This window comes from Mytilus edulis, chromosome 6 (genome assembly GCF_963676685.1).
Source record: "Mytilus edulis chromosome 6, xbMytEdul2.2, whole genome shotgun sequence".
Lineage (NCBI taxonomy): Eukaryota > Metazoa > Mollusca > Bivalvia > Mytilida > Mytilidae > Mytilus > Mytilus edulis.
In genome coordinates this window covers 79,500,700-79,524,205 of record NC_092349.1, presented here as the reverse complement: position 1 = coordinate 79,524,205, position 23,506 = coordinate 79,500,700, and the positions used below count along the sequence as shown (strand labels likewise).

Below are 23,506 nucleotides of genomic sequence, written 5' to 3'. Positions count from 1 at the left end.
CCAAGTATATGCCAATAAACAAAATCATAACAAACACAGCACATCCGATGGATATTGTAATCATTACCAGCGTGCCTCTTTCTCTTTCTAAACATTGAAAACAAAATATTAATGAATATAAAAAAGAAATATTCTGAATTCGAAAGTTCAAAGATCTTTGTATAAAGACTTTACAGAAGAACTATAGAACACACGAAACATATACATGCGAATATGTGCAAAACAGTTTTGGCAAAACGTGAGTTTGACATAGTGTGTATGCGTAGGAAATACCACGTAAACTATTTGTGGGAGGTAACATGCTAAGGTTTTGATTGTATAACCGTTTTCCATTCGCATTAAATATTTACAGTTGTACGAAAAAAAAAAACAGTAAAACATCTCTCAATTTGTTTTTAGAAAAATATTACGTCTGTACCCTTTGAGGAAGAAAGGACAAATCTTGAATGATCAGATATAATTCTGTTTTGTGAAATTTAAATACATTAACACAATTGTTTAGTATGTTCTCTTTCCTCACTGTCATGATTTAAAAGGTTAAATCTGTTTTATGTGACACTGTTCTTGTTTTATGTGACGGATTTCAAACTGTTCTTCAAGTTTCATAGTTTCGGTATGATGGAGGCTTTTTTAAAGCATATTACTTTTGCCATAATTTGATGTGTGGAGAATATTTGCCTCACCCTAGTTTTGCAATGAATCATTACAAAATATGAACAACTATGAATGCAAGACACAACAGAAGGAACAAATCCATTTGCATAAATATAAAGAAATTAGATTTAGCTTACCATGACATATATCTATGTGTTCGTCAAAAATTGTAACATTTCGGTAAATAAGGTTGCACAGTATTTGCAGTCGACCTTCACAATTGACATCAGTAACAGGTACATTAAAAATCACTTTAACATCATTATGATACGTGTACCATTTCATAACCGTAACAGTTGCATCATTGATAAACCGTCTCTGAATACGATGGAGGTCTCTTTAAAGTCTGATGTGTTGAGATAATTTTGATTTGCATGTACATAAAGTATATCTCACGTATTAGAACTATTTGAATGCACAATAATGTGTAAATAAGAACACTGCTAAAATTTAGCAATTCAATTGTTTTTTATATTTTTTTGCTGAGAGAAAACTTTTCTTTTGAATACAATTGAGATAATAAAAATATTATACAGTAGTTTTGTCCTTCTCACCTCGAACCATGCTGTGCAGTTTGGAACAGGGTTTACCTTATCAAGCATAATTTCGATTTCCATGCTGTCGTTGTTGATGTAGTTTTTATCTTTCATTAGTTTTGTCATAGTTGGTAAAGCTGCAATGAAAATATACAATTTAACATAAATATTTTTTCTTCAATACAAAACCAATCTGCACCATTCGATATCGTCACCATTTTAATTACATAAAAAAAATATGATTGTTCTTACCAGACGTACACGTAGATGTTTTACATGTTTTATTCACAACTCATATAATGAAAGCAATGCAAACCAACATTCAATTCATATGGGCTTTATACAATCTAAAAAACAAAATTTCGTAAATGATAATTGAGTGATATTTTCAGCAATCTTTATTGCTCAAAATGATTTTAATTGTCTTTCTTGTATTTAAATAGTATCATAACAGTACAACTGATACCCTATCGGTCTATCAAAAGTAACAACACAACACAAGAACACATATCTAGATAATCTTCAATTTGGTTTTCACGATAACTATATCATTCATTAGTTTAATTTTGGGGCACACCCTCATATCTATTACATAAATGCAATTCATAAGGTTACAAATCAAACTACAAACAAAAGAAAACACTATCTTGTCATTTTCATGAATAGAGCTAATTGACCTAATAATATTATTTCAATTTCAAGTTTGTATGCTATTACATTTGTGTTAAATATGACATATGTGGATTGTCCATTTGCTATCAAAATAAAAGAAAACAACACTTATCTAGATAACCTCTAATATGTTCACGATAACAATCTCTTTCATTATTTTTATTATGGGTTCACCAACAATTTGATACAATTTCTCAGAGTACAGTTTAGTCAATTGATTATGTTACGAATCAAAGAACAAACAAAAGAAAACACTATACTGTCACCGTCTTATAACTTGATATGACAGTAAACCTTTTATCAATAGTCTTAAATCAAGCCTTCAATCAAAGATCAACTTGTAACTTCGTTTAGTAAATTTAAAGGGGTACCCGCGCTATAGATATACTTTTATACCTTTGTACATTTATTTTTTACGTGTTTCAATACTAGTGGTTTGGTCATAAATTAACCCGTCAAACATTTAAATGATAAGCAAACCACAATTTTCACCAGGCGCTATTAAACCAATTTACTTCCGGTTAAAGATCAAAAGTACTTCATGCACTAGTTCAAGCCTGCGATTTAAAAAAAATATTCAATCATATACTACGCTGTAATACATGTATAAACCGCCAACAGAAAGACATCTTCAATAGGATGAGCTTAACAATCTTGATCATTAAAAGAAAAATAATAAAAAACCGGATGTTTTGGTATGATTGTAAATTAAACCATTTTCCTCTTGTGATCCAATGCTATATGAAGTTTTTATAGTAAAGCTCGGTTTTTATTGATGCTCTTGTTATTCACGAAAACAATGTATTATGAACATTTTTAAATTACTGGTTACAAACAAAAACAACAGGAAAAACTAGAATAAAAAACATAAAAAAAGAAAACAAACACTCTTCCATTGTTTTTTTTTTCTCAGGAAACCGTCGTTTTGATAGATGAATAAACCTGCCTATTTTGTGGAGATGTCTACCAATTACATGCGGATATTATAAACGTTTTGGAGGTAAATTGTACATATTTAAAACTGTGTGCTCCTTTAAACGATAGTTTTTTTAAGTAGAACTGTTTAAGTTTGCATCATAACTCCTTAATTGCAGTTATCTGAAGGCTTACCTTCGTTAACATATGTTCTGCATAAGAATTAACGTTGCACTTTTAATTAATAAAGCTACCAATTATTATCAAAGAGAAGGATATAATGATGTTTGTCTCCATGCATCTTCAATAATACATGTAAACTAAATGTGGATGCGACATGAACGTAAATATCAAATATCATAATTTTCTATTTTTATACAATGACGTACGCTCACACAGGGACTTCACCATATCTTTATGTCTACCTAAAAACAGGTATACAATCTTTCATGTTAGAACTAGTAAAATATGATAATTGGATAGAGAGAACTTTAAGATTCAATTTAAACATAGCACCTGTTTATCTCATTACAATACTGTTATAACGCATGCACGCTACAAAATCGATACTATAATGCGCACATTTTGAGACTTAAACGACAATCTTTTGAGAAAGAAAAATACAAAAAATATGATTGCTTTTTTTACCGTCCTAGAGAATCATAATAATTGTTGCAAATGGCAATTTATCGGTCTATCGTAATTACAGAAATAACCATATCCGTTTAAAAAAAAAACACTCTCATTCATATTTGACCTTAATTAAGATCGCATTTTATTTGTCTTACATGTAGCCCTGTCACCTTGATCCAATTTATGAAAAAGAAATAAACAACAAAACACACAATGTATGGATAGAGAGAACTTTAAAGATTTAATTTAAACATAGCACTTTTTTCACTCATTACGATACTGTTATAACGCATGCACGCTACAAATTCGATAGTATGATGCACACATTTTAAGACTTAAAAGACAATATTTTGAAGAAAAAAAAAATAACAAAAATTTAATTGTCTTTTTTACTGTTCTGAAGAAGCATAGAAGTTGTTGCAATTGGCAATTTATCGGTCTATCATAATTTCAGAAACAACCATATATGTTTATAAAAACAACATTCTCATTCATATTTTACCTAAATTAAGATCGCACCTTTTATTTGTTTTACATGTAGCCCTGTAACCTTGATCCTATTTAAAAAAAAAAAAAAAAATAAACCACAAATTAAAACACAAAATGTATGCATTATCTTGTCTGTGACTTAAATTGATATAAAAATATTAACAAATTACCTTTAATTGTGAATTATACACGTATTTAAAAGTTATTTCAGTTCATATAAATAATATGATAGCGTTAAATTTCTACTCGAATATAAACTGATAGCTTTTTTTATATAGATATAGATTGCGGTTGGGTTAACCGATGTCTCATTTGATATTCAATTACTTCTTCCTAAGTATGACATTTAACAGATACTCAAGTCACAAGGTAGTTGATAATGTCACAAATTAGACAGTGATTAATGTTACTTGTTTTGAAGAACTTGTTAAATGTTGCAAATAAAGTATCGTTCGGATATCAATGCAATTGTAATACTAGTACGTGATTTCCGCCTTCTAAAGTTCATCAGCAGATTATACTTTTGGTAGTCATATTTATAAATTATAAAGTGGAAGCATTACTAGTATATCAAGAACTATTCAAATACTACTCAAAAAGTCGAACGCCTTTCTCATAGAAAAATAGAAATTAAAATGATACATATAATAAGACAAATAACGATAATGACTTTCTAAATTGTGTGTGTGATTTTTATTATTCTGTAACAATAACTATGCTTATATATAATAAGTAATACATTACCACAACATCTATACTGATTTGAAAGCACTGTTTAATTTAATACTATTCTATTAAATGTTATATTTACAAAGAATTACACTTTTTTCTTAAATTTTGACTATGACTAATTTGAAAATTTACAACTTCTGTAGATAAAGGCTCATGCATATAATACACTGACATATTCACTATCTGACGGTGACATCTTTTCATATGGATTTCATATAGATATCAGTTTTAAACATGCATCAACGCATTAAGGTTTTAAATATTTTATCGTCATACATATAACATAATAGAATTTCAAATTTTCTCACGAAAGATGAGAAAGTGATAGTTAATAATTAGTGAAAAGAAGTATTTCGATAGATACAAATATACTTAATTTGATCATCGTTTTTCTTTTTGTCAGACAAATAATCAAAATCCAAACAATTAGTATGGTGTTTATGATTTCAATACTAATTTTATAAATGCAAGCTGGTGGTTATTTTAGATAATCTATTCATTGTTTGTATGTAACCTCTGATTCGAAAACATATTTGTCTACTTACTTATATATAATTTGTTTTTGCTAGAGAAATTATAGCAGCTTGCGAATTGGGTTATATGTTTTAAAACATAACACAATACCTTTTATGCAGGGTTATCACTTTAGGAATATATTGTCATTTATCTGTCCTTTGTGTAACGATCATATCAAGACAAATTAAAGTCGCTTGTATATCGGTGGCATCTTGTATTTTAAATTATGTTTTTCATTTAAATGCGGATGACACAAATATGAAATATGTATAATAGTTTTGCTTAATTGACATACATTTTAAATGTGTCTCTCTCTTATCAGCAAACATATGGTTCCTTGCGTGAATTTGGCTGTAAATTTGTAAATAATTATAGGATTTTGAATAGTTTGCCTCGGGTATCAATAGAAAGACATGTATTGTGAAAATGCACATCTGAAGTAGTAAAATTAGAACTGTAAATTTTATTACAGACTAGCTTCACGTTTTTAATGGACTTTTTCTAGAAATATAAATGATGCATATATTATGTTTAATGTTTAAAAAAAAAAGCTAACCGAACTCACCTCATCTATCGTTCGGCATTTTAAGGCTGGACATCGTTTGGTTTTCACAATTATCTATGTATACTTTTATTGGTACTTAACCAATACAAAAATAAAACTACAACCTGCATGTTTGCATTTTGCTGTTTGAGTTCATTCCATATATAATTGTTTGACTTACGAGATCATTCTGCCTAGCTTTTCTTTCTAGGTTAATTTCGATAGTTTTTTTTATTTCTTCTCTGATTAAAACCTTATTGTACTGATGTAAGTCATACATTGCTCTGGCCAGTTATATGCGTGCAAGGTCAAAATCACATGATGATAGGTCGACGCACTGAGGTCATCCACAATCAATAATGTAAAAAAAAAAACAATAGAATGCGCAACAAGAACCCCATAAAAACACCGAAGGATCTCAGGTGCTCAATAATGGTAAGAGATTCCGCTCCACATGCTGCACCAATCTACAAGCCGTTCATGTAAAGAAAAACCAGGTAAGAAGAAAAACTCGGTATGCCATTTTTAGGGGAAAGTGGAAGGAATTGTTATTCCGACAACTGGAATACACTCGTTGTCATCTGTGAAAAGTTATTCGATGAAGGTCAATTAATTGGTGACATATTGCCCGTTGAATTTACCGAGGGATAATTGTATAGTCACTTCTTGAAAAATAACTGAAATACTGACAAATGACAGTTCTGTTTTTAATATTACAATGGCTGTTTTAGAACTTTAGAAACTTTAATTGGAAATAAACCTGAACAACTAATGAACATGAATGTACTTAGTTTTGGTTAATTGGATGTTTTAACCAACCACACAGCAATACTGATTTTATGTTTGATACTAAAGTATTTGCGCTTTGCTGTCATAATTGATTAAGTTTTAAAATAATGCCAATGTATTAGCACAATGACTGACCACGTATACGTTACCCTTTGAGTTCAGTCGTTAATTGTAACTTTAAACTTTTTATTTTTCGTTTGTACAATTTACTGTTCATCTAATGATAGGGACAAGACAAAAACTGGACAGCCTCCCCCTCCCCTCTAAAATCAAAAGTCTCGTCAACAAACTTTGCAAGTTTAACAAACGTAAAATTTCATAAATCCATACCCAGGTTTGATCAATATTAATAATGCGAAATTTAGTTCACTTGTACATTTATTAAATATTTGAGATTCGTTCTGTTTTTTGAAAAGTCGTCGTTTTTTTATTTTATTATGTCCATCGACATATATTTTGTATAGTTTGCACTTAGTTTATTATAAGTATGTTTATTCTTTACTGAACACACTGATTCAACTTAATATTATTTAAAAACTTTAAATTTAATACGTGCTACATTGATATCTTTATCAGTCAATATCTGAGTAATGTTCTAACAGATTGTTTGTTATATTAATCCTCTATAAGTGCAAGTATTTAATATTGTAAAAAAATACAATACTATTATCAGTTGAAATGAATTAGATGCTTCCGTGCAACAAAAACTAAGCAAGGCATAGATATTCTGGTGTTTGTAAGGATATCATTTAAATAGACAACGAAAAGATGTATTTTATGTGAACTAACTTAAAATATTTAAATTTAACTATTAGCACTAAATTTCCAAGTTGATACACTGCATTTAGTACCATTTAATTTTTCTGCAAAACTTTTTCTTTTATAAATTCCTACAAAACAGGCAAGTAGTATGCTTAACCTGAAATTTTTAGGTGATGTGGTTTTGGCAGTCTCACGTAGAAACCTATATTTTAAATAAAAGTAATAGCACTGACAGTTGACCACGATGAGGACCATGTACAATACAAATAGAATAACAGAGAAGATTATCGCTTAGTACATAAAAAAAAGTCATACTTTTTTTACTAGAACTTGCATTGCATAAAAGGAATACAAAATCAAAATTACACGAAATAAGCACGTTGCAGAATGCAATCTAAAATGCATAAAATTTATATAAGAAAATATATTAAGAAACAGATTTTGCCGATAGCGTTTCACTGGTAGGAAGAAACTAGTATTAACCAAATGCAAGATACTATATAAAAAATTAAATAAAATACTAATAAAAATTAAAAAAAAGTTACTGACAAATTAGTTACATGGTCAAACAGAAAGCAGAAAAAAAAGAATTACCAAAGTCTTCGAACTCCAAGATTTATCCAACATGAGGGAAGTTCATACAACCGTATTGAATTGATCGGGAAAAAACCCAGTAAAAGTAAGAAGGCGGCAGGAATAATGCAATCTAAACTCACCCGAGATTGAACTCAGAGACTCAATTATTGTTTTAATTTTTTTTTGGTAAACACTTCATTCTTTTGGACTGTCATGCGTTACTCGTGGTTAATACTGGAGAAACAAAAAAATATATCCTTCTAATGTATATGTTTCAAACAGTGTGCCTTATATTTTGTAAGTATCATTTCATATTTATTGGACACAATTTGAAAAAAGAAATCTTAATATAATAAAAAATGTGTTACTATTATCTTTACTTAAATATGCAACCAGTGATTAAAAATTTCAAGGGTGCAAATATCAAATTTAATTCGATACGACCCCTTTCTTTCCTAACCTACTTAAAACAATGACTCATATTAGTACCTTTATAAATGTTAATCTAAATTTTAATAAGCACCAAACGATTTGGATCACAGATCCTTACTTAAACTTTAAAAACAGTTTTAAATGAACTGATTTGCACAGCCCAGCACAAATATCTATATGTGAATACATGACTAATGTTTACTATCATATAATGAAAAGAAAAAATTTATTTAAAAAACATCCGAATATTGTACTTTCAGAAAATCAAGATTTAATATAAATGTAGCTATTAATAATGTTTTTCTGAAACAATACTTTACGAAAAAATTACATGTTTGTACATAAAAAAGAGTCAATCAGTCCAGTTTGATTAACCATAGCTATGTAACTTAGAATTCATGCCTCATTTGTTTATTTGAGATTTGAAAGAATCAAACTTAATAGGTACATTTTAAAATCATATGATTGCAAAATAGGTTTTAAATCAAATTAAAACTTATATATGTGAATTAGTAGAACCTTTTCCAAGTCAGACAAGCAATTTCAGTGCTATTTCATATCGTGTCGTTAGGTATTTTTTTTCACTTAATTATTCATTTTAATCGGTTGGTCAGATTTTCTTATGTCAATTTTCTTTTGCTCATGAAGTAGTCACATGTTAAATATTCTGCCTTTAAATCTAAATCTATCTTGTGTGTGTGCAATAATTATCCATTATATTATAGATTCATGTTTCTTTCGTATTAGAAAACACTGCAAGAAATGTTATAAAATAAACTTAATCTGTGTTTAAGACCATATTTAGCGTTCTTGATAGCGAAGTCAAAAAAAGGTAAATCCGGAACACGCTATTTGTTAACTGTTGTTTTTTTTTTTTCATTTTACGATCACCATCCCGCGATGTTCTTTAAATGAACTAACGTTGCTTTATTTTATCATTTACAAAAGGATCAACAGGAATTAAATGAAATAGTCGTCACTATGGTGACTATTTGATAGTCAATAATATCCTAACAGAGTTACTAAAATGAAACGTACATTCCAATTTGTTTTCTTATAATTAACATGGGAGCACACTGAAAGATATCAAGGTGGATGAGAAACTTGATTTAAAAAAACGTTTCCATAAACAAAAAAATGAGAGAGTTGATAAGACGATGCACTGTGAAAAAAATTACTTCGAAGAAACATAAAATCTGTAAAAAACCGGAAATTTAAGAAAAATAATTTTCCGTTCATCTAGTTGGATCAATTATTTTGTCAAGGACACTGCAAAACATTGAACATAAGCTGCAAAATGGGATACCTAAATTCAGGATTTCTATCTAACAACGAAAAGAGAAGCATATAACATATTATCTGTTTCCATGACAGTATAACATTATTGTGTATGTTTAACTTTGACGGGAACTGTACACCTTAAAAATTAAGATTGGTCTTAAGACATGAACAGATCAGTATACTTACGATTAATCTTAGTCGTAAGTTTTTTTGTGAAATCGACTTCTGGGGTTTTCTTTATTCTCCATACAAGCTGTACATGTATCTGTTCTATGCTGAAATACAAATGTTTGCTTAAGACATATAGCATATCAAAGTTAAAAGGACGATATGTTAAAGAGTTGTATGACGTAATTACAACACTGGAATTCCTATGAAAAAAGAAGTAAAGGAGTAGGTTCAGTAAGACCCTTTTTGGCCCCATTGGCTGTTTTTGACAATACAGTGCACATATATCCGGTACTAGCACCATTAAGTCATGCTAAATTACTAAAATCTTCATAATTCTAGCATTTTAGTTAAATTTTAGACGATTTTCGTGTAAAACGAAAGTGGCCGCATTCGTGTTCATCCTTAATATTGAAATGTAAGTTGTATTTTATGATAATACATAACATAAATAAAGGTTGAGGATGAACACGGATGCGGCCACTTCCATTTTTACCAAAAACCATCTGAAAAGTGACATTTTTCGGCATAGTGGGTAGATTTTTCATATTTGAGCTTCAATCGGATCGTTTTTAATGACTAAATCTGTTAAAATCTTTCACATAAACTAATTAATTCAAATAAAATAGACACTTAAGTGTTTAAAAAGTGGTCAAAATCTCTCGTCAGATGAACCTGAAATATGAGGCCAAAGTCGGTCCTTACCGGACCTACTCCTTTTTCTTTCAAAGCCATATACTCCACAAAAAGTGTATTTGTAACTATCTCTTATGGCCTCCCATGAAGATTTGAAGATCTATGATTTTATACCGGCTACTTTATATACACTACAAAATTGCTAAATAGTAATTTATCTCGGCAACATATAAGTTTTCTACAACTGATCTGTTTTAGCAGTCAACTAGTTCTCTAATTATCTTTTATAGTGATGCGTAAAGAGATGATAGAAAAAATTGTGTTCAGAGTGTCGAGATATGTTTATGTTTAGTTGATATCGTGATTTTGTGGTACCTTTATCCGTCTCGGGTGTCACTCCTCCATTTTCTTTTCTCTGTACTGCACTCATACACAATCATTTCATCGGAGAGTTGTCTATATTTAAAAGTTTTCAAAACAATATAGCTCTTCAAATGAAAGCCGAAATATAGCAGCAGGACATTGACACATTTTGTCAAACTCATAAGTCGAAAATAAATTGACAACGCCGTGGCTTCAAAAAGACCAACAAACAAACAATATGTAACAAAACACAACAGAGACAAAGAATGAGCAACCAGATCTCCAAACAAACACCTTCCTATATCTGTCTTGTTAATGTCGGAAATGTTATTTCTAAACTAAAATAATATTTACGTTTCATGTGTTTAACCCATTTATTTATTTGACTTAATTTGCAGTATTATACCATTTAATTGTGCTTTTAGTTTGGTTTCAATGTCTCTATGATATTTGTTTATATAACAGTTATAGATTTTACTGAGCTAGTCTACATACTTATATACAGAAGCATAAGTTACATAATGATACCATTGCTTTAATTGCGTGACATGTCTGTTAGTGATTAGTCTGATTTTATATGCATGTCATGTAATAATTTCTACAGCCAATGATCATAATTACTTTGTTGGTTTTACCATATTTTAATATTCCCGATTTCAAAAACTGATTCACTAGATATATCTGAATGTTGACAGTTCGTGTACTGTAGGATTTTTTAGAGCAAAATACTGGTTGCACTAGGAATCACTACACTATATTTTGTTTCCTCTGTCAATCGGTTAATACTATTAAACCCAATCGGTAATTCAAAGTTGGCTTGTAAACATAAAACGTAAAAAAAAATAATATTGTAATTACCTACAAGACATTTACTGAGTTTGATAAATTAAAACTGTCTGCAAACTTAAAATAAGTTATAAGGTAGTATTATTTCAATGAGAAGACATATTTGCAAATAAGATTATTGTGGTATAATAACGAATGAAAATATATCAAGGGGATTGTGACATCTTTTAATAAGACTCTAGACAACAAAATGTTTGAGAGCTAAAAATTAAACACAAATGGGGCTATTGTAAAGATATATGAAAACATTATCGAATAGTATATGGCGTTGGTAAAGCTCATTACGTGTCTAAATGTCAATAAAGTATCACTTGCGTTCATATAATTGTGCTGCCTATAATAGAAATCGACTTATGATAATACATAAAAATACATCTTCATACATATTTTATGCTTTATAAGATCTGTGCAGTCTGTAACGGTGTTCAAACTGATTTATTATAAAAACCAAACATAACGACCAAATGTTTCTTTTCTTTTGTATTTGAATGTCTTGAAATGCAAACATATTTATCAAGTACTTGTACATGTGTATACTGTCGATTTGTATACGATAGAGGGCATATTTTTTTCAGTATTTCCTATTATGATTGAATCAAGAATAAATACCTCGAGCGCCAAAATAATATCATAAAATTGGGAATGGAAATGGGGAATGTGTCAAAGAGAAAACAACCCGACCATATGACAGACCATATGTTTGTTTGCAATATTTGCTTGATTTTTGTGTATTCATGAAATGTTTAATATTAAATAAATCTTTTTTCTCTAATTATATGGACATATATCCCTTTCCGAACCAATTGTATACAAAAATTTAATCAACATGTGGTTGTTGGTGATAGAAGCTGATTGACTGAGTCAAAGGGTCATAACCTTTCACAGCTCCAAAATTTTCTAACAGGTGTTAATGAAATTGACAACTTTGTGGAAAGTGGAAGGAACTCCAAGGGGATTTTTGTTTTGAAAAGAAAAAAATTCTTCTGTTAATCATTAAGAAACAGATTGTTACACAGTGACGCGTGGATTATCGGATTTATCCAATCTCGATAGTTACATTATAAATTTCAAAGTCCTCGCCGAGGAAATTGATTTTTTTAACTATCTTGATTGGATAAATCCGATAATCCACGCGTCACTGTGTAACAATCTGTTTCTCTAATAATAACATTCAAGTTGAAATTAGGCAAAGTGTTTTATTTGACAATCAAGTTGTATTCATTGGAATTTCAATTTAAGGGAATCTACTTTTATCTTACATAATGCTTGTAAAGATCAAACTGTGAGAAAAATGTTTTCAAATTTATTAATATACGACCTATCTGTGAAACGGTTATTCCGTAACGGTAAACCAACCCGTGATGGCGTCCGTAGAATTTACGAAGGGATGATTTCAACTTCGAATTCACTATTTAGAACTCTTGGTTTAATAGCTTTGTTGTGAGTAGTAATCCTCTATCAAGGAAATCATGATAGGAAATACAAGTCCGGGAATATCGTATCAATTGGGATATATACTCCGTATGCAGGCGCTGCTGGAATGTTGCTACATAGAAATGGAAAGTTCACAAGTGGAAAGATGAAATCATCTCATTTGTCATAAAGTTTTGTTTTCAACCGACTTTCATTGTCTATATGCTGTTTTGTGCTTCTTTGTTACATATTTGTTTGTTATAGTGATTAAGATTATAACACAATGTTGACTACTTTGTAGCTATTTTTGGAATTTTAACCTACTATGTCTGTTTGTTTTGTTCAAACATCGTTGTCAATATAATTGAATTTGATGCGACTGTCATACAAGTGAGAGGGTTAGCTAGCTTTAGAACCAGGTTTAATCCAACATTTTTTACATTAGAAAATGCCTGTAGTAAGTCAGGAATATGACAGTTGTTATCTATTCGTTCGATGTATTCGAGCTTTTGATTTAGTTTCATTGTATACATGTGGTGTTTTGCCAAATTATATATTAAACTTTGTTTATAAAAAAAATAAATTGTGATTTAGACTTTCATTCATCATAGACTGCACTAACAATATACATGTATACGGTGTTTAACTTTATTTTATTTGCAAACTTTACAATCAATAAATGATAACGTAAGAGTTCAATGAACTGATTTATGCTATAAAAAAATATTGACCAATATATGTGTACTTGTGCTGAACAAATAGATTATGTTATGAATTGTAATAATAAATAAGAAAAATATGGTTTTTAGTTTAGTTCATTGATGATAAAAAAAGATAAATAACCCGTACATGATTTTTTTTATATCAAATGTCCTACTAAAAATCAAATTTAGATCATCTGCACTAAAAACTACTTTAACGACAGATAATACAATAATTATCTAGTAAACAAGTCCTTTTAAAATGTTTTGAATACAAATGACCTGTTTCTCACACAATATCTAAATTATGCCTTTAATGTAAAGACCTTAACCGATTAGTTTTAACAAGATTATAAGGTAGAGTAAAATTATTACTCATACATTTTATAATATCAACTTAATTATAAACACATTAGTCATAATTTTTCGCCGCCGATATATGCTTGCATTAATAATTAGTCTTATATGTTTCAATTGGACCTTCTTTAGTTATGATTCTCAGAGTCATAGTAGTAACAAATGCCTAATTTGTATTTACTGAGCATGTACTGTTTCAACTTTGCAAGATATGATTTTCTTTGAAAGTATTTACGTTTAGCTGTTCTGCATTTGTATTTTAATAAGAAATCGTTTCAATTGTTTCATATAAGTCATTTCTCAGCCTTGTATAACTGACTATATGTTTTTTGTTTTATCTGTTTTAAGATTCAACTAGGGGCAGAAGCATTTTAGCAGAAGAAGTCAATGAACCTCTTTGCGGACCCAACTTGACTGATTTTTACTTGGTTGGTGTATTCCAAATGTATTTTTTTTCATTTTTTAAATAACAACTGTTATTCAATTTTATCATTTACAAATATAACAGTAAGGTCTAAACGAAAAAGCCGTAATTGCGGTGACTATTTAATAGTAAATAAGATCCTAAGACGCTAAAGAACCTTCCAAATTTGTTCAATTTACATGGCATTAAAATGAAAAAAAAACATTAAGATGGATGTAAATTTTCCCATCGACAAAAATAAAATAGTTGATAAAACAATGCTCTGTCAAATAATAAGATGATGAAACATAAAAATCCATATAAAAAAACCGGAAATTTCAAGAGTAAACAGTTTCTGTTCCTCCAGATGCATCAATGATGTGGTCAAAGTCACGTCAAAATTGGTGATAAGCCCCATGATGGGATACCGAAATTGAGGACTCTATTCTACCAACGAAAAGTGAAACAAATTACTTATCATATGTGGCTATGACTTTTCAAACCGTTTAATTGAAACTTGTTTTCCGTAACAAGTCGAAGGAACAACGATGGTTGAACCTTTGTCTTGCAGATTAAATTGAAAATTGCAGCAAGTTGAAGATGTGCACTACTACTCATTTCGATCTAAAGAGAAATGAAAGTTCACAACAGTTTAAAAGATAAGTTGATTTTTTCCTTTGTTGTAAAGGTCCGTTCTGCTTAGAACATCTCTGTCAATGCTTCGATATCGCGATATAGGATTACAACATGTTTACTGTATTTTGGTAAATATGTATATGGTTGACGTTTTGATCAAGTTGAATACACAGGTATTGCTAACATGGTTATGAAAAGAGCTAATCTGTTTTCTAAAATTTAGGCTCCTGGTTATAACATGTTCATAAACAGAATTTTATCTTAAATGACCTAAACATATTTTGTCAAATAGTTTACCTTTCGATATCTGCATACGAGTTTACTGTTAGCATTTTAAAGGGATGTAAGAATGCGTTGTATTACACGATTTATGTATAGGGAAAACGAACTAAATTGAATTTTTTTCTTACAGGTCTTTTGCATTAATCCGTAATCCTTTTTTTTCCATTTCAAAGCATTTAAAACATTTCAAAACATTCCCAAGAGGAAGAATAAATCTGTAGTTTTATTTCCATGTTATTAAATATGAATTGTTTTGTGAGTTTTTTCTATATCAATTTTTTTCATCAGAAAAACGATAGACAGCTCATCAAATGCTTCTTAAACTATGTCAATTACTGATAAGTGTATGTTTAGCTTTGATGGGAACTGTATAATATACGAACAAGAGAGTTTTTCTCTATTCTTCATACAAGCTGTACATGTAGCTGTTCTATGCTTAAATGCAAATTTTTGCTTCAGACATGGTAAATATCTTATCAACGTTAAAAAATTTAAAAGGACGATATGATGAAGTGTTTTATGACGTAAATACGATAAGGAAATTCCGATGAATGAAGTAATAAATTCTTCTGTCAAGGTCGTGAACCCAACAGCAAATGTAAAGGTAAACGATCTCTTACGCTTTCTCTCGTGCACATTTGAAGATCTATAATCGTATGCTGTCTATTTTGAACACAGTAATTATAACAAACTGCAAAATAGTAAATATTTCGCAACTAGAAAGGTTTCTACAAATGATCTAATTTTGCTTTCAGCTAGTTCTCTAAAAAGCTTTGATAATGACGCATATAAAATGATATAAATAAATTGTGTGCAGAGTGTCAAAATATGTTTAAGTTGATCATGTTGCTAGCGTGGTGTTTGTGATATTTTTATTGAGTATCGGTGTAACTTTTGATTTTTCTATGAACTGAACTAATATAATCGTTTACAACACCTAACAGTGGTGCTGTTCTTAGAAAGATGTATTTGCTTTTAATAACTGCTTGCTGAATAGAAGAAAAAAGCAATAAACTCGAAAACGAGACGTTTTGCCAAAAATCCATAAAATGTTTGTAAAATATATGATGTCAGAAGTAAAAATTGAAAATGGAAATTAAGAATGTGTCAAACAGACAACAATCCGACTAAAGAGCGGTAAACAGCAGAAGGTCACCAATAGGTTTTCATTAAAGTGGTTGTTTGCATCATAGAAAACTGTAGTATTTTGTAAAATTGTTAACTTATTCGTTCATGCATGTGAAGTTTTGTTTTCTAGTAATTTGTTTACATTACCTTCTTTAATACTTGTTAAAAAATTGCAATGTTTTACTTTACTCGACACATTAAAGTGTTCAATTCAAGAGATCATCATATCAAAGACCCTTCTAGGATCTGTCTTGCCGATATCTAAAATGTTATTCCTGAACTTTAATAATATCGACTTTTAATTTGTTTTTATTTCTTTATTTACAAAAAATGTAGTCCACTTATTTTTCAAGATTCTAAAATTAAATAGTGCTTTTAAACATGTTACATTGGCTTACATTTCTCTTGGTTTTTTGTTCTATGCGTGTTTGTAACTTAGATAGAATAGTATATATCTTATATGACCAATCGTAAGTTACATAATGATCAAATTGCTTTAATTGCGTAACATGTCTGTTATTTGATTAGGCTGATTTTATAATATGTATGCCATGACATACTTTCTTGAACTTATGATCATAATTACTTTCTTGGTTTTACCTTATTTCAATAATCCCGATAAAAACATATTTACTTGATATTTCTGAATGTTGACAGTTCATGTACTGTCGGATTGTTTTAAAGCAAAATACTGGTTTCACTAGGAATCACTAGGTTATAGTTTGCTTCCTCTGACAATCGGTAATTTATTAAATCCATTCGGTAATTTTAAGTTGGCCTTTAAACAGAAAACATAAAATAATAAATCAATAGTGTTATAACCTACAAGGTATTTATTGAGTTTGATAAATTAAAACTTTTTGCAAAATCAAAGTAAGTTATAAGGTAGTAATGTTTCAATGAGATGACAGGTTCACAAAGAAGATGTTTGCGGTATCAAAACGAATGAAAATATCTCAAGGGAATTGCGACATCTTTTACAAAATAATATGGACACCAAAATGTTTGGGCGCTAAATAAATAAAAATAAATGAGGCTTATTGTAAAGATATGTGTCTCTTTTCGAAACCATTTACGAATAGTATATGTCGTTGATATAGCTCATAACGTGTCTTTATTTCAATATAGTATCCTTAGCATTTATATAAAAGTGCTGCCGCGGATATAATTGCTTTATGTTAGTAATTAGAATATATCTTCAAACTTATTTTAGGTCGAAAACACTCTATGTAATCTGTAACATCGTTCAAACTGATTTATTATAAAAACCTAACATTTGAATTTGAAGGTCTTGAAATGCATTACATTCATATCAAGTACTTATATACCTGCATGTGTATAATATCTATTTCTATCCGAATCAGTGTGTGTTTTTCACTATTTCCTTTATTAGATCATATACTTCGGTGGAAAGTTTTGCGCTGTGTACTCGATACATGTATATCGATGAGTTATATGCATGAAAGTATTCCACAAAAAAGTTTAAGTTGAAATTTCGCTACGTGTTTAATTCGACAATCAAGTTGTATTCATGGGAATTTCAATTTAAGGGAAATTACCTTTATCTTACATAATGATGTAAGGATCGAACTGTGAAAAGAATGTTTTTCAAATTTAATAATATACGACCTACTTCTTTTAAAAAAAATGAACATCAATAATATATATAATAAAAAACACAAGACATCCAAAGGATAGCAGAACAATAGAATAATCGTCAATATACTTCTTTTTGCTCATTAAACTAGGACAACTTATTATAAAATTAATAAAACTGAATGTATATTAATTCACTTAACACATTGATATATGTACAATGTATCACATATAAACAAGCAAATATCTCTGGACGGTGATCCCTCAGAGATAAAACGTACAGCAACGGTAGTGTCGACCCTTTTTATACACAAACTCATCACGGAAACCAAGTTTATAAATCAGTACTCCAGACGCATGTTTTGTCTTCACACAACTCATCTGTCGCGCTCGCATCAGTTGCAAAGTCAAATCAAATATTACGAGGATATATAGCATTACGAACACAGCAATGGTAATATATAAAACCATCCTAGTGAAATGACATGGTTTTTAAATCAGCCTGTTTAGAAAACTTTGTGCATTCCCGCTTTGTAACTTATATGCTAATCAAAACAGTAAACAAATGAAAACAACATTTTGTCACTATCTAGTTTTTACAGTATCAACTTATCTATATCTAGATGCAGTGTGTGAAGCAGGTCATTTGTATTTACAAAATTTTAATCATTGTTTACTAAAGTATTGTTATATTATCTGTCGTTAAAAGGGGTATTATTTAGTGCAGGTGATCTCAGTTAGTTTAGGTCGGCCATTGATAAAACAAAAAATCCTAGGGTTATTTGCCTCTTTTATCATCAATGAAATAAATTTACAACCTTATTTCATTTAGTCAGTATTCCAGTTTATAACATAATATACTTGTAACACAAGTATATGTATATTTTGCAATATTTGTTGTAGTATAAACCAGATCATTGAATTCTTACGTTATCATTTATTGATTGTAAAGTTTGCAAATAAAATAAAGTTTAGCACATGTATACATGTATATTGTTAATGCAATCTATAGTAAACGTACGTCTGGATCACACATTTTACATTAAAAAGTGCTATAAATAATTCGGCAACACACGAAATGTATACAATGAAAGTAAGATAATAATTTTCTTATAGTAAAATGACCTCCTGTATGTTTTTTGTGTGTCATATTGTTCATAACTAAAATTCGAAACATATGTCAAGATCTTAACTTATTTGTTATTATCAAAATAAAGATTATTAGGGGGAAATACTCATACTTTTATTATCTCTGTGTATTTTTAAAGAAATTAGTCATAATTTTCGCCGCCGATATATTACATGCACTAGTGATTAGTCTTATGTATTCAAATTGGAGCTCCTATATTTAAGATTATCAGAGCCTACACAATTACAAGTGCCTACATGAATTTTGTATTTATTGCCCATTTCAACCAAGCATGATACACCTGATAGGATTACAAAATAAATTCATTTTAAGGAGGTATTTAGTTAAGCCCTACCGCATTCGTTATCTTTTTACGTACTCATTTGATGTGCTCCTATATGTATTTCGTAGCCTTAGATATCTGGCTAATTGTTTTCTAAAAATTGTTGAATGCTGAACTGTGATATATTACTTTTACCAGGACAATTGACTTTGTAATCTTTGAGACATTTCTCCACAAGAGACCAACTGACGTAAATTATAGTGAGCAGCGCTAACAGTAGGTCAATGAGCGAAACATATACATAAATCAGCTATGAAAGGCTCTGAAATACCAAATATAAAAACAACTTAAACGAGAAAACTTGCATCAAACAATAAGCAAAAACCAAATACAATATACAATATACATCTTCAATCGACAGCCTGTGAAGAAAAAATAACGCCAAACAAAACTGCCAATTCGTATTTTTTTCATCTGACTATATAAAGCAGTATTTACTTCTTACACATTCAAAAAACTATTTGCAGTTTGAAACACGCACAACCCGTATCCAACAATTTGTATGTATTTGTGCTTTTATTACCGTTAAAACACTAGTGAGTAACATTTCAATGTTCTGTAATGTTTTGCATAGATTGTATACACGCGTATGTCAGTTGATATTACGAACAAAAACTATAGGAAATGTGGAAATCACCTGCAGTTTCAAATTTTAAACCTGACCCAATACTACATGTAGACCAATACTGACGTCAACAAAATTATCTATGTGTTTTTTGTGGATTTTCTATCATTTAACATGTACTGTCTTGAATATTAACGTGAATTTAAAACTTTGCACCTGCTCTTATTATTGCATATGAGAAAATATCTGAAAAAGTCAAATTTTTGGTAATAAGAAAAAAAAAATGTCTTTAGACCCAGTATTTCAATAGCACAAATCGAAGAACACACAATGAGGATATATGAACTGTTGTCTGTAATGTACCAGTTGTTAAATGTGGTAACAATGGCAATTTTAAAAATGGTACAAACAAATCCAGTACTTTACTGTTACTAAAGTGAATCAATTTTAAAAAGGTTTCAAATGGGAATAAGGAATAAGGTTAAGACACTATTTGTGGTTTACTAATATATCCTGAAAAAGTTTATCAAATGCCAATTGATTTTAGCATTTGCAATACAAAAGGTTTACAACTATACTAAAATATAGTCAGATATGTCGGTAACATGAAAGAATCGTGAGTACCAAGACAACGGTAACAGGACAGAGTTGGTAACAGAAAAGATTTTTGTTTCAAAAAAACGCTTTATTTTATAGTTTAAGAAAAATACGTCATTTCAAATTGGTTACAATTGGAAGATAACAGCAAACAATTATGTCATTTTTCCTTTGAAACTGCATTTGAAAGATGAACAATCTACCTAGGTAATGAAAATATTACAATAAATTCCTTTCTGTTACTACCCAGTATACTATAATTGCACAATGTTCTCTGCTGTTATCAAAAGCTAAAAAAAAACTATTTTTTCATTCAATATACTGTATATTATTTTGAAATTTTTTTAATATGGTAATAATAACTTATATTAAATGAAATGGTTGGCATATAATAGATTCATCAGTGAAATTGTCTTTAACTGTTACTGATTATGTTTATGCTGTTACTGATTATGTTTATTCTGTTTCTTTTTATCAGGTAACATAACAACGTAACAGAAAGGAATTACTCAGTATTTTTTGTTCATTTACTCGAATTGTGTAGAAGTTTACTTTTATCTACATCACCTTGAAAAGTTACTATAAAAACACATGTACTGGTATAGTGCTGACAATGAAATATTCTCAGAATGTACACAAAATCGTTGTAACAGGAGAGGACAACGACATTATTTTTCTCCAAATTCTGAACTTGAGGGAGTTCAGATTTTTCTAACTGGCTGCTATATACCTTAACATTTGGAGTCATTCATTCAGGAAATGATGCTCTTCACGTTGCATAACAAGAAATAAATGTTTGGTCTTTCTAATGTGTGATGTGTTTCACAGGTGAAAAAAAAAACAGCGGTGACAGGAAGGAAACCACCCCTTGGGACAACATTTGAAGGACCCTTAAAATGCAAATTGTGTTGCATGCATTAGTTATAACACAATCATACCTGTAATGGAGAAGTTTTTTTATAATCTATAAGATTTTTGGAAAATCTGAATACTTTGCATGATTTTATTTTCAGAAAATAACAGGGGACCATACGATTTGTTTTAGGGTTGACCCTTTGAATATCAATTTTTCATTAGAAGCAATATTAAAAAGAATGTTTAGTTGCGTGCAGTTGGTGTATTTTATACTCTAGTTAATACTGAAACTTAAAATTTTCCAAAAAAGATGCCTAAATAAAAAATAATTGCTAGAGAAACATGGAACATGGAAATAACCTTTTTCAGTGGTGTCTCATATACAAAATTGATGTAGATATAACTAACCAATATTTCTTTCAAAGAGTTACTTTGAATATGTTTGTTTTTTTTAATTATTTTTAAACACACAATGTACTCGTGTTTTGTAGTTAATAGGGAGGTAGTCCATTTTCAAGAACGTTGTGCGTCTGAAATCTGATATCAAGACTACAAAATATCCATTTCTTTCCGATCAGCAACTTAAACATGTCATCATGTATCCAGCAAATCATATCAAACAAAAGAATTAGATGTTTGCTTAAAAATATAGATAAGACACGGTTTAAAGCAAAGAGTAAATGCAGAATCAGAGAGCTATTTTCATGCCTGCACTTCTAAGACAGGGACAATCTCTCTTCCGTGAGGAGATGAATATGTATCGATGCTTACTGTATAACCAATGTACAGTCTGTTTCCAGCCCCTGCATTTTATGGCTTTTTCGTAAAGCTATCCGTATTATGTTTGAAATTACCAATTGAAAGATACGTGAACCTAACTAACAGGTATCGTAACAATATTTATTTTTCATATTTGGCATATTTTTTTTCCAAAGACAGTCACTGTTAGACGCTTCATAAACAAGACCAAGTGTAATTTCTGTTTACTTAAACCTACTCGAAACCACAGATAATGAGCGGTTAGTATTAGGCTATCGTCAGCTTTAAAGTCATTGCTCTGGTATAAAACTTATTCATCTTGATTTTGATACTATTTAATTCTGGGTTGATTTATATCAAATTGCAATCACTCCAGGCAAACGACAAACACACACATTGATTAATTTAATCCCGGAAGTCCACATGTCTGGAAGTTAGTATTATATGTTTGTCTTTGGTTCGGAAATGTTTGAAATCCGAAAAAGCCCTTCAGACACATGGAATTTTTATGTTATTATTCCTTTCTATTTAAAAATTCAACAGACACGAATGTTTTCTGAATAAGACAGAAAATCACCCGGTATTGCTGTATGTCCTGTCGCTGCTGTTTGTCTTAGTCTCCACTACTCCAAGTAATAGTTTGTATCTACGAAGAATCAATATAAAATATTCCAACAAGCAATGGTTATTCTCGAAAAGCTTTAATAAAAAACATGTTTTGAAAAAAATTGAGCAATAACATAATCGTAGAGAGCACTTTACACCTTCAAAAGCATATGTTCGTTCTTGAAAACTGATACTTGTACACGCATGGTCATCAGCTTTTAAATTACGTCTTTGGTAATCGTCAACTGTCAAAAGGTTGAGATTTAACAAAATGCATTCATGACATCAAACTGTTATATTCATCAATATAATAGACAATGACATTTATACATGATTATTTGTATAATACTAACACTTTCCTTTATCTACAACAATCATAACACGTTTAGCTGCACCTTGAAATATGAAATACAACTTGCCGGAGATGAATAGTAAATGTTTACAGATGATTTCACTTAATGAAATTATATGCTCATGGATCAACGGATCGAGCAAGACCTTCGTGGTAGTCAAAGTCGTTACAAAACAAAAAACTCGTTGTCAATCAAATAAAATAGCATATTAGTGAAAATATTTTTGACAATAGACACAA

General features: G+C 29.8%; 1 protein-coding gene across 1 annotated transcript in view; it reads right to left on the bottom strand.

Annotated features, from left to right (window-relative positions):
- The window catches only part of LOC139528558 (uncharacterized), a 74,860-nt gene that overhangs the window by 23,805 nt on the left and 27,549 nt on the right, over positions 1–23,506 (bottom strand). The window lies entirely within an intron of this gene.